At 34.8% G+C, this 12,071-nt stretch overlaps 1 protein-coding gene across 7 annotated transcripts in view; it reads right to left on the reverse strand.

The window, feature by feature from the left end:
• THSD7A (thrombospondin type 1 domain containing 7A) overlaps window positions 1-12,071 on the reverse strand; it is a 323,850-nt gene that overhangs the window by 256,299 nt on the left and 55,480 nt on the right. For all 7 annotated transcript variants that reach the window (XR_015740118.1, XR_015740117.1, XR_015740116.1 and 4 more), the window contains exon 2: window positions 9,342-9,414. The gene's annotated coding sequence lies outside the window, so the exon portion shown is untranslated. The remainder of the gene's footprint in view (window positions 1-9,341; window positions 9,415-12,071) is intronic.

A 12,071-nucleotide genomic window follows, 5' to 3' on the forward strand; every position in this document is an offset into this window, starting at 1 on the left:
ACATTAGCAACCTATTATTATTATTATTATTATTATTATTATTATTACTACTACTACTATTATTATTATGCAAACACACGTTGTTTATATTTATTGTTAAAATAAATATTAAAGGATTATATTTGAAATAATTGAAATGAAACAAAAAGATGTTTTGATTGAGATTAATGAAAGAGGCTAGAATTAATGTGTTTGTTTCTCTCCTTACTGAAAATTTGGAATGGAAAAGGTAATAATAGAATTAAGTATGCATATATGAATGTATAATTGCTGTCATCTTTGTATGTAAAGATGTTGACCCAGAAATATGTTGTCCACTAAAAAGAGATTATTGTTTTTATGTGAAAAACTGAATAAAATTTGTTAAAAGAGAAAAAAAGAAAAGGTTTGCATTACAGAACTATAATACAATAATTTAATAAGTTCTACTGTACTCTCAACAAATCTGTTTACAAGTCATGGTTAGAGAACAACATTTTATAATAAGAATGATCACATTGTAACATTCAGGCAAAATTGTTTAGAGTACTGTGGTAGAAACTCATATAGTTTAAATGTACTATCAAAATACAAGTTATAGATTATGAGGAAGTATTGTCATGTAATTTGAATGTTCAAATATTAAATAAGCTATTGTTCAAGATCAGCAAATGGACTGATTTCTAAAATATTATATGTTTCTTTTACATATATTATATATGTTGTATATGTTTCTTTTTTACAGTATAACATTAAAATTTAAAAACTTACACTTTCCATGATTCTTCAATCATATAAATTAAAATCAACATATCTCCATATTTGCCCTATAGTTCCCAGTTGATTAATGAGTTTCCCTTCTTTGAATTACACACACGAACTAGGATAACTCATACCGGTAGTAGTGACGAGACAATATTGACTTATTTACATTTCATTATGACATCACAATACCTTTTTGCCTCATTGGTTACCTGACTACCAATATTCTTTCAATTCCATGAGCTTTTTATGCTTGTCTAAAGCTACAAAAAAAGTCATATATATTATGTGAAAATCCACATACTGATTGGCTCAGATTACTTACAGGATTATGGATAATATTTGAACCCATTTTTTAAACTATTTTTTGTATAATAGCATCCCTGAAAAACTCTTCTGTATTACTCTTTCTCTAAATTGGGTTAGTTTCTCAATGATGCTATGATACACAATATCGTTTTAAAAATGATTTTAGAAATAATCATAGTAAACATATTGAAATTATTAATAATTTCATAATGTTGTTTTGCTACGTACGATTAATCTGGTTCACTCAAGTTCTGAGATATCATTTAACTCAGTAACCTCAGATTTCTGAGATTATTCACTAAAAGATGCAGTAATTTGAAGGGGGACACTGGTGCAACAAATAGGATTTTACAAATATTCTCATGATGCAAGTTTTTCTGAGAATAGTTTCTCTAAAGAAGCACTATCTTCCCTCCCCTCAAAATAGCAATACAGTGTGCTGCCACAAATTGACTTTTCCTCAATTGAATTTAATTTTACTTGATCAGTGTAATATTAATTTCTTGGTTCATTTCATCTTTCCATGAATTATTAAAGCAGGCATCCAATGAACATTTATTCAGTTTGTTATTTCAAGTTAGCCTTCTCCAATCTATAGAGGGAGATGTGAAATCAGAGTATGAGATTCTTGAAACCATTACAGTTAGGTTTGTTCCTTAATATGTATATATATAGAAACCCAGTGAATTGTTTGGCTCAAACTATATGTAGGAGTGTGCCTTTGTTTTCTCTGGTTGGAATATCGGCTTGGACCCTGTTAAAATTTTAAGTAGTATCTCCAAGTGATGCCTTGGAATATTGTCATTATTACCAGCAACAATTTAAGATGAAGGAAAGAAGGAAAAATTATATTCTCATTATATATTTTAAATTGGAAAGTATAATTTCTCTAGCAAAATCTTCAATCAATATGCTAAACATACTTAACTATCCCCTAAAATGACTAAAATAGTAAGTATTAAACAAATCAAAAATAAAAGACATGTTTCCAAAGATGCAGAATGTGTGGCCTCTAGGTGTCATACTTGACCACATTCAGGTTATCAAATTCAATCGGTTCTGTGGTTATTTTGTGTCCAGTAGAATATTATTGATTGAAGATGCAAGCATTTCAATTTTAACTTCATCAGTTAGAGATAAAGGGTTTTTTTTCCCCTGCAGAGTTAGAACAATCCTAGTAAATGTTAGGCATAATGATATATTAAAAATAGATGGTGGATTTCTCCCAATTTTTTTCTTCCCTTGAGCACAGAACAGACCAAACCAAAGATCATAGAATAGTGACAAGAAAATTTAATGATTTTATGTATGGACCACATCAGCAGGACACCCTTCAAGATCTCTTAAGACTGCATTTTAGGGAAACAGCAAATACCAACAGGTAAAATTTTTAAAAGGCCATGTCATTCTTCTCTTCACTATTTCAAATGAAGTTCTGGAACATAATCTCATACTGTTTACTATTAAATGGCATCTGATTGTATATTTGGAATCAAAAATCTCTTGCCAATCTTCTTCAAGGACCATTCTCTGTAAGGGCTAGTCCATATTTCTCATGATCCACAGCATGAATAATGGGGACTGTAGTACAAAATAACTGAATGAATTTGATTGGAGAAAGAAAATCTGCTGTTGGAATATACTATAGCCACTATTATATAATCAATCATTTCTATTACTACTTTGTCTCTTGAGATTCCTTGACACACCATGTTCCATTTTCAGGCATTCCCAAATCCCTTCAATTTGCCTCAAGGACAGCACCTTCTAACTCTTTCTAACCTTACTACCTTGTATTCTCATTTCCTACTTCAAGCTTCAAAAATCCTCTTTTTGTTTTTTCACAGGATAGTCAAATTGACTGCTTTTATTAGAGATAAGACATTGTCTAAATTTATTGATGATTGGAAACTCCTTGCTGACTTTTTACAAGAAACAGAAAAAAATGATATATGGTTTGGATGATTAGAATAAAAATACTTGATTACAAAGAAGATATAAATAATGTTGAAATCATAGAATAAAAGGTTATTTTGTATTTATATTTTAACTACTGTAAAAATAAACCACAAGTCACATCTGTAAATTCTTTTATTTGATTTCTGCATTTTTGTTCTTTTCAGCTTCCTTTCGTTTTTATTTTCTATTCTAAATATTAGTTGTTTATTTATTTATTTACTTATTTTTTATATTTTATTTTTATTTTCAAAATAGCATAGATTTCTTTATTCTATTTACCGCCACAATTAAATCATGACTCTCAGGGAGTGTAATGTACATGTAATAATTTTAAAATAACTAAAATAAGACAAATCAAGCATCCATGGTAGATTCATTTTTTTTCTTTTTTTAATATAACAAAACTTTCTTAAACATTAAAAAGATAAATACAAAATGAAAAACATTTCATTAAAAATGAAACTTTACAAGTTGATTAGATGGTGTTTATATATCAAACATTCTAATACTTATTTTATATTTCTGGTTATTACTCATACTTTAATCTCTTTATACTATTCCTTCCTTATTTATTTACACGCTGGTTTCTATTGTTTATCCATTTGTACCAGTTTTCCCAGACTGTATAATAGTCTGACTTTAAATCTTCCTTTTCTTTTAATTTTAGAGTAAGTTTGTCCATTTCAGCGCAATCATAGACTTTTTGAATTATTAAGCTCTCCGTTGGCATAAGGTTTCCTTTCCAGCACTGTGTGAACGCTAGCCTCACTGCAGTAATTATATGCAAAATTAAATATTTTATCTCTTTTGTGTAGTCACCTTTTGTTATTCCCAGTAGGAAGATTTCTGCTTTAAATTTGAATTGAAAGGTCATAATTTCTTTTATCCATATTTGTATTTTTATCCAATACTTTTTAGTTTTTGGGCAAAGCCACCATACGTGGAAGAAGACGCCCCTTGTTTGTTTATATTTCCAGCATAGTGGGCTTAAGTTGGAGTACATATTGGCTAATCTTGAAGGAGCTAGATACCACTGATAATACATTTTATATTGATTCCCTTTATATACTGTCGATTTTGTTATTGTGTAATTTTTTACCCAAATTCTTTCCCAATCCTCCAAATTAATGGTATGTCCTACATTTCTTGCCCATGCTATCATCAGGCCCTTCACCAATTCCTCTACCATTTCAAACTCTAATAGGTAATTCTACATTTCTCATCTGTGCCCTCTAGTTTATCTATACTTTCTCATCTGTGCCCTCTAGTTTATCTAGCTGACTTGGCTTAACTTCTATTCCATATTCCTCCACATCTTTTTTATACCTTGTTTTTAGCTGGAGGTAAGGCCATCCATCTATGTTCAGCCCTTGGTCCCTTAGTTCTTGATTTGTTTTTAATATTCCTTAGGAGTCTAACCTCATAGTATTTAGCTATTTTTCCACATTAGGGTGTATCAATTCCTCCATGATGGATACCCATCCTGGAATCTTTATATAATGTTTGTTTTTAATATCTCACCATATTCACAATAATGAATCTTGAATTGCATGTCTATGGAAATAAGCCTTGGTCTTATTTCCTGGGTTCCACATGAAGGCATGCCACCCAACCTGTAAATTGTGCCCTTCTAAAGTTAAGGTTCTTTTGTTTCTTAAATTAGCCCATTCTTTAATCCACATTAAGCCTGCCACTTTGTAATATATTTCCCAGGCAGGGAGTCCAAATCCACCCCTGTTTCTGTTGTCCTGTAGTGCACTCAATTTTATCCTTGCTCTTTTACCTGCCCAAACAAATTTTGTAATCATTTTATTAAAATCCAAAAAAAAAATTTATCCAATTTTACTGGGATCATTTGGAAAAGGAAAAGTAGTCTCGGTAAAATATTCATTTTAATAGCCACAAATCTCCCTAACAGCAATAGCTGTATTTTCTCCCATTTTTCTAATTTCTTCATTTGCTGTACTAATTTTATATAATTATCTTCTTTTATTGTTGAACATCTTGCTCCAGGCCAGATGGCCAAATATTTGACTTTTTTTGGCAATTCGTAAACCTTACTTCCACTGATTTCTTTTTCTGATTATCTGTTAAGTTTTTTGTTATCATTTTGGTTTTATCTTTATTAATTGTTAGACCAGCTACTTCCCCAAATTTCTCTATCTCTTTTATTAGTTTTGGTCCTGATTCTATTGGTTCTTCTGTGAAGAACACAAGGTCGTCTTCGAATGCTTTGGTCTTGTTATCTTCTTATTTAATTTTTAACTCTTTTATTTCCCAATTTGATCTAATTCTCCTCAACAAAATTTCTAACATGATAAAGAACAGAGGTAAAAGTGGACATCCCTGCCGTAGTCCTTTTCTTATTTCAAATGAGTTTGTAAGTTCCCCATTAATTATTATACAAGCTCTCTGAACTGAATATATTGACCCTATCATTTTTTCAAATCTGTCTCCGAATTTCATATCTTTTATCTTCTGAATTATAAATTGCCAGTTTACCTTATCGAAAGCCTTTTGGGCATCCAGAAAAACTAACGCAGTCTGTTTTTCTGAGTGTGTCTCATAGTACTCCAGTAATCTATTACTGTCCTTGTATTGTTTTTTATTTGTCTTGTTGGTAAAAAGCCATTTTGGTCTGAATGTATTTTACTATTCATTATTTTTTTCATTCTTTCAGCCATTATATTCATGAAAATTTTGTAGTTGCGTTTAATAAAGAGATTGGTCTATAATTTATTATCTGTGTGGTATCTATGCCTTCCTTCGGTATTCGTGCAATATAAGCTTATCTTCACAATTCTGGTAGTCTTGTCTCTATTTATATCTCATTATAGACTTCCAAAAGTATCAGATTGAGTACTTCTCCTAAACTTTTATAAACTTCTGGTAATCTATCCATTCCTGGCATTTTATTATTTTTATTGTTTTTGGATTGCCTCTTTTAATTCCTCTTTAATAATATCCTTATTAAACATTACCCTTTCTTCTTCCATTAGTACTAGCATAGTCTCCCCTTTTAAATAGCAATTTATTTTCTCATCTATAATTTCCTCTTGTTTATAAAGTTCTTTAAAAATTATTGAACTATCTCTTTTTTCTTTTTCATATTATATTGTAGGTTCCTCTCATTATCTTGTAATTGCTGAATCCTCCTTTTTTTCTCTTTCCTTTCTTAATCTATAAGCAAGCCATCCCACTGGCTTTTCAAAACAGTTGTTTTGCAAATTTCAAAAGTTTATTTATTTAATTTATATTGTCACCTATTGGTCCATGGTGACTTGAGGCAGCTTACACAATGTAAAACCATATTTAAAACAAAAAATAAAAAACAATAAAAACTAATGAAAAGAATCAAATAAATTAATAAAGTACAATAGAATAAAATCTGGAAAAAATGAAAAAAATAATAAAAAATCACTCCCAACTCCCACTCCCCACCCCAATGACAACAGATCACAATAACCACTTGATGGGCTCCATCTCACTCTGGGTTCCCCAGGCCAGTTGGCAAAACCAGGTCTTCAGTGCCTTTTGAAAGAGTGCTAGATTGGGGACCATTCTAATCTCTAGGGAAATTATATTCCAGAGAGAGGAAGCCACCATGGAGAAGGTCCTTCTTCTGGGTCCCATCAGATGTATCTCCCTCAGGGATGGGACCCACAACATTCCCTGCCTCCCCACTCTTAATGGGTCGGGTAGATATGGCTAGCAAGAGACGTTCCCTCAGATAATCCAGTTCCAAGCCATGAAGGGCTTTAAAGGTTACAACCAACACCTTGAACTGCACCCAGAAGCAAATCGGTAACAAATACAGCTCCTGCAGGAGAGGTGACACATGTGCACACTGAGGTCTGCACAAAACCATGCAGGCCGCATGGTTAATACTCTGTATTAACATTATTAACATTATAATAAAATTATATAAAAGGTAACCCATGTGTCAACTCATAAAACATTTCTATGCATGTTTCAGAGTTGCCATGAACAGAAAGTGGGGGGAATGGAATTTGAAAGAGCAGTACAGCAGTTTGGAACCCAAAGTGCATTCCATTTTTATCTTGCAAAGATTATAACTAAGCAATTGGAGTTTCTGCCATGCAAATCTCTAATTGAAGAACATCAAGTCAAAGTAGGCAAGAAAATGGTAAGAGAACACCTATCAACTTTAGATGAGTTCAAATTGCCATGACCAGATAAATTATATCCCAAATTCTGAAGGAGCTGGCAGAAAGTATCTCAAAACCACTGAACTATATTTTTCAAAGGACTTGGAGCCCTGAGGAAATATCAGAAGATTAGAAAAGAACCAGTGTGGTTTCCATCTACAAAAAGGAAGAAAAGGTGGATCAAGGAACTATAGACAAAGTTGTATCAATACCTAGGAAGATCTTAGAAAAAGATAATCAAGCAGTGCATTTGTGAGCAACTGGAGATGAACAAGGAAATTAATACAAGTCAGCAGGGGTTTGTCAAAAGAAATTATGCCAGACAAATAGTATTAATTTCTTTTAAAAAGTGACTATATTAGTGGCTAAGGAAATGCTGTAGACATACTTTACTCTGATTTAAGTCTTTTGACAAAGTAAACCACGGCCTATTACTTGTAAGATAGAGCAATGTGTGATGGGTGGATTCACAACTGGCTAACCAACCACAGTCAGTAGGTAGTCCTCAATGGAACTACCTCTAATTGAGAAGCATGCAGTGGTGTTCCTCAAACTTCTGTCTTAGGCCCAGAACTCTTCAACTTTTTCATGAGGGAATAGAAGAAGAACACATCCAATTTTTAGATAACACCAAGCTGGGGGATGGGGATTGGAAACACTGTAGGTGATAAACTCAAGATTCAGAAGGACCTTGGCAGACTTGAACACTGGGCCCTATCCAACAAAATACAGTTTAGTGATAAGGAAAATAAGGTCCTTCAGACAGGCAAGAAAAAAACAAATGCAAAAATATACAGTAGAATAGGTAGTACCTGGCTCAATAATTTCAGCTATGAGTGAGAACTAGGCATCCTAGCAGACAACCTTAACTATAAGCAAGCAGTGAACCACACCTGCCAAAAAAGCTAATGCAGATGGATAGTTTCAAGATCTCATGAAGTATCATTTATACTGCACTGGCAAGACCACATTTGGAATACTACATCCAGTTACAATGCAATACAAAAAAGCATGTTGAGACTAGAAAGAGTGCAGAGAAGAGCAACTAAGATGATATGGCTAAACCATATGATAAACAATTGAGGGAACTAAGTATGTATAGTTTAACAAAGAGAAGGAATAGGGATCATATGAAAGCAGTCTCCCAGTACTTGAGCAGCTGTCACAAAGAAAAGGAGGTCAATTTATTCTCCAAAATACTTGAAGACAGGACAAGAAATAACACATGGAAGATCATTAGAGAGAGATCCAGCCTAGGACTAAGGAGACTTTTCCTGACAGTTGATGACATTATCCATTCAATCGAGTCTGATTCTTAGAAATTCTATCAGCGAAGGCTCCTTACAACTTTCAATTTTGCATTATTTCTTTCAATTTTTCTATGCTCTGTCTGTCATCAATTCTGATAGCGTCTTCCAGTCACCATGTTCTTTGACAGCCTGATTTCCTTTTATGTTAATTCTTCTGAACAAAATTGCTTTTTCTGACAGTTAGAACAATTAATCAGTGGAATGGAAAGTTTTGGATGCTCCATTATTAGAGCTTTTCAAGATGAGACTGGATAGCCATTTGATATAAGATCTCCTGCCATGGGCAGGGGTTGGACTAGAAGACCCCAACTTCCCTTCAAACCCTTCCAAATTCTATGTCCTCTCACACAAAATCTTCCACACACAAAAGTATTTCTTTTAAATGTATCAATTGAATTATTATAAGAACTATAGAATGCATGTCAATTCAAAACAAGTGTATTGTTTTCTACAATACAATATAATATTTGTAACCTTTGCTGAAGACTGCACTTGTAAACTATGAACTGCATGCCAAGGATCACAGGATCATGGGGTATATCTTTATTTATGGAAAAATAACTCTGTTCCCGTTCAAATGGTTTTGCATCTCTTAGGCTTGAAGGATAAAATCCAACAATGGCCTCCCAATACAAACCCTATAGAATTACATCTAGCTCGATTTTTTCTAGCATACACAATAATGAAATGGGAAAAGGAAAAAATTGGAGATCCAGCATAAATAGTCTGGGATAGAAATTCAGTTCCACAAAATCTCACAATTTTCTGCCATGCCAGCCCATTATCTAACAATAGGAATAAAACTGGGAAGACCAAAACAGGATAGGAGGTTAGAAAGAAGGCAGAAAATTACCACTTTTTGCTGCAGTCCTCTCTATTGATGTCCAAACATGGCAAATGTCAGAGTCTTCAAGATCAGAACTCTCCTGCAAAATAAATAAGAGTGTTAATAGATTATTATATTAAAAAAAAACATATTCACATTCATGATACACATATTGTTGTTTAACTTGTGGTAGATGAACTTCTTATATACACAGGCTTTTTTTTTACTTCTTGTTGTTGCATTTTAATTTGATACTGCCAGTGCAAGTTAAGAATAACTAGCATTATTAGACACTCACACTACATGCACAAATACCTTTGTCACAAAAGACTTTATGCAACTTCCAAAATCCTGAATTTTTAGTAAGGTTTTATAACTTCATTTACCTGATAACAACAAGCTATGTATTACTTGGTGATGATGTTGCCTTTGCCTCCTTAATTATTGTCCCTTTGCCTTATAAAGAGGTTACAGGGTAAGCTGGTGGGCTGTGAGAAAATTTTGGTGGACCTCAGCATGCTGAGGCAGGAAGGTGGGGCAGTCTCCCTAGCAAACCCATGTCATGGCTCCTCCCTTCTGCCTCAGTGCATCGAGGAGGCTGAGCAGCAGTGGAAAGACTGTGAACCTCCTGAGCCACAGGAAACAGCTGCCCTCAGGTGAAGATTTTGCAAGGGAGGTGCTCGACCCCCTCTTCCTCCTCATCAGAAGTGTTCACATGTTCAGTGGGAAAGAGGAGGCTTGTCGGGGTCCAGAGGGGCAGGGAGCACTTTGCATGTGAGCGCTTCTGGTGAGGAGGAAGAGAAGCCCCTGGGGGAGTCAAGGGTCCCACTTGCAACATCTTCCCCTGAGGCCATCATTGGCAGCCGCTCAAACTCCTTGATGTGCAGAGGCAAGAGGCAGGAGGTAACACCAGTTCAGAGGTTCCTTTCTCTTTATCCCCACCCCCTCATAGGCCAGGCCTATGTCGCGATCTCCCGCATGTATGAGTCCATCCACCATCAGTATCACCCATTGCCCCACCTTCTTGACAGCCATCTGGTCTTCAGCACATGGCTCGTCCGCCCAGAATGGAGGTTGCCTGCTGCGCTGAACCGTGCATGCCCGCCGCTCTTCCCAGCAGGGGGAAACGACTCCTCTCAGCTTGGACTCTGGGTCTGTGACTGGTATGTCTTAACTGGGACCGGGATGAGTTCACCTTGCCCATGGGACCGCCAAGTAGCAGCTGCCAGCTCCTTTCTCCACATGACAAGTCTTACCATGGGAAAGAGAACAGCTGGGGTATCAGTGTAGCCATTCAGTTAGTTCATAATCATCCTACCCAGAGAAGGAGGTGCTGGAGGAAGAGGAGGCAGCAGTAGTGGGGAAGCAAGCCAGGTGTTAAAGACCCAGGCTGGAGGGGAGGTTTCCAGATGGGGGGAGGCTTCCAGCCCGGCCCTCCTTCCCTCCCCCAACTCCAGGCAGCCACACCTGGCAAATGAGGGAGAGGTTTCCTCTGATTTGAGGGAGATGTGAAATGACAGGAGACCAGATTTGGGGGGGAGGGGAGTTGCTTTTCTTGTTATATTTTTTGTTATAATTAAATAAGCATTTTTATGTTTAAAAATATATATTTATATATTAAAATTAATTTTTAAATAGTATATTTATATTTAATATAAAAAATAAAAATATAAATTAAATACATTATCTTTTTTTAAAAAAAATCATATTAGTGGTCCTCAAAGTATGAGTTTGGTGGTCCCTGAGGTCCAAAAGTTTGGTGACCCCTGCCCTAGAAAGAGTGCAGAGAAGAGCAACAAAGTACATCCAACCCATACATGCAACCCTGTACAATGCTGTTACTACACTGGGACTGGATCAATTAATAACTAACAACACTAGACTCAATAACTGCTTTGACCTTATCTTCTGCAACAGCTCAAACTCAATATATGGCCTACAAATACAAGAACCTTTTTCAAACAGTGACCACAGTATGATTGACTTTTGTCTTAATTTACACCCTCACAAAGAGGATCATAATAATGGATCCCCAAAATACAACTTTAAAAAGCCAACTAAGATGTCATAGATGCTGGCCTATTATTTCTTGATTGGCACATTCTGTTATCTAGTTGTAATACAGAAGACCATTATACTATAATGGTCTAAAGAAGACTATTATAATGCATTCTTGTTTGAACTTGAAAGAATCATTAAACTATATGTACTATTACTAATCCCCCAAAACAAAACAAAAAAACAAATTATCCATAACAATAAGGATCCTTCAATCAAAAAAAAGATCACCATGGCGTAAAAACAAAACTAGCTACATAGCAAACTTTAAAAACCAATACAACACCCTATGCTGACAGATAAAGGCAGAATGCACAAATTATCACTGCAAGCAAGTGGAAAATCTCCTACGTACAAAATCCACCTGTGGCTTCTACAATTTTGTTAACACCAAACTTAAAGACTCAAGAACCACCCCACCCCTAAAAGGACCAAATGGGAAAGACTGCAACAATGAAGCTGTTAAGGCCAATCTCTTCAACACATTCCTCAGTTCAGTCTTTGTAAATAGCAATGGTTCATGCCCCACATTTCCTAGTTGTCACAACTAACTGTAATGACCTACTACATATTGACTTTACAGAAGATAATGTAGAAAAGGCACTAGGTAACCTAAAACCATCTCTATCTATTGGCCCTGATGGATTATGTGCATACTTCTTTAAAAAGCTCTCCTCTTCCATAACGGAACCCCTAAGC

Source organism: Pseudonaja textilis, chromosome Z, assembly GCF_049901715.1.
Source record: "Pseudonaja textilis isolate UNSWEBS1 chromosome Z, rPseTex1.2, whole genome shotgun sequence".
Lineage (NCBI taxonomy): Eukaryota > Metazoa > Chordata > Lepidosauria > Squamata > Elapidae > Pseudonaja > Pseudonaja textilis.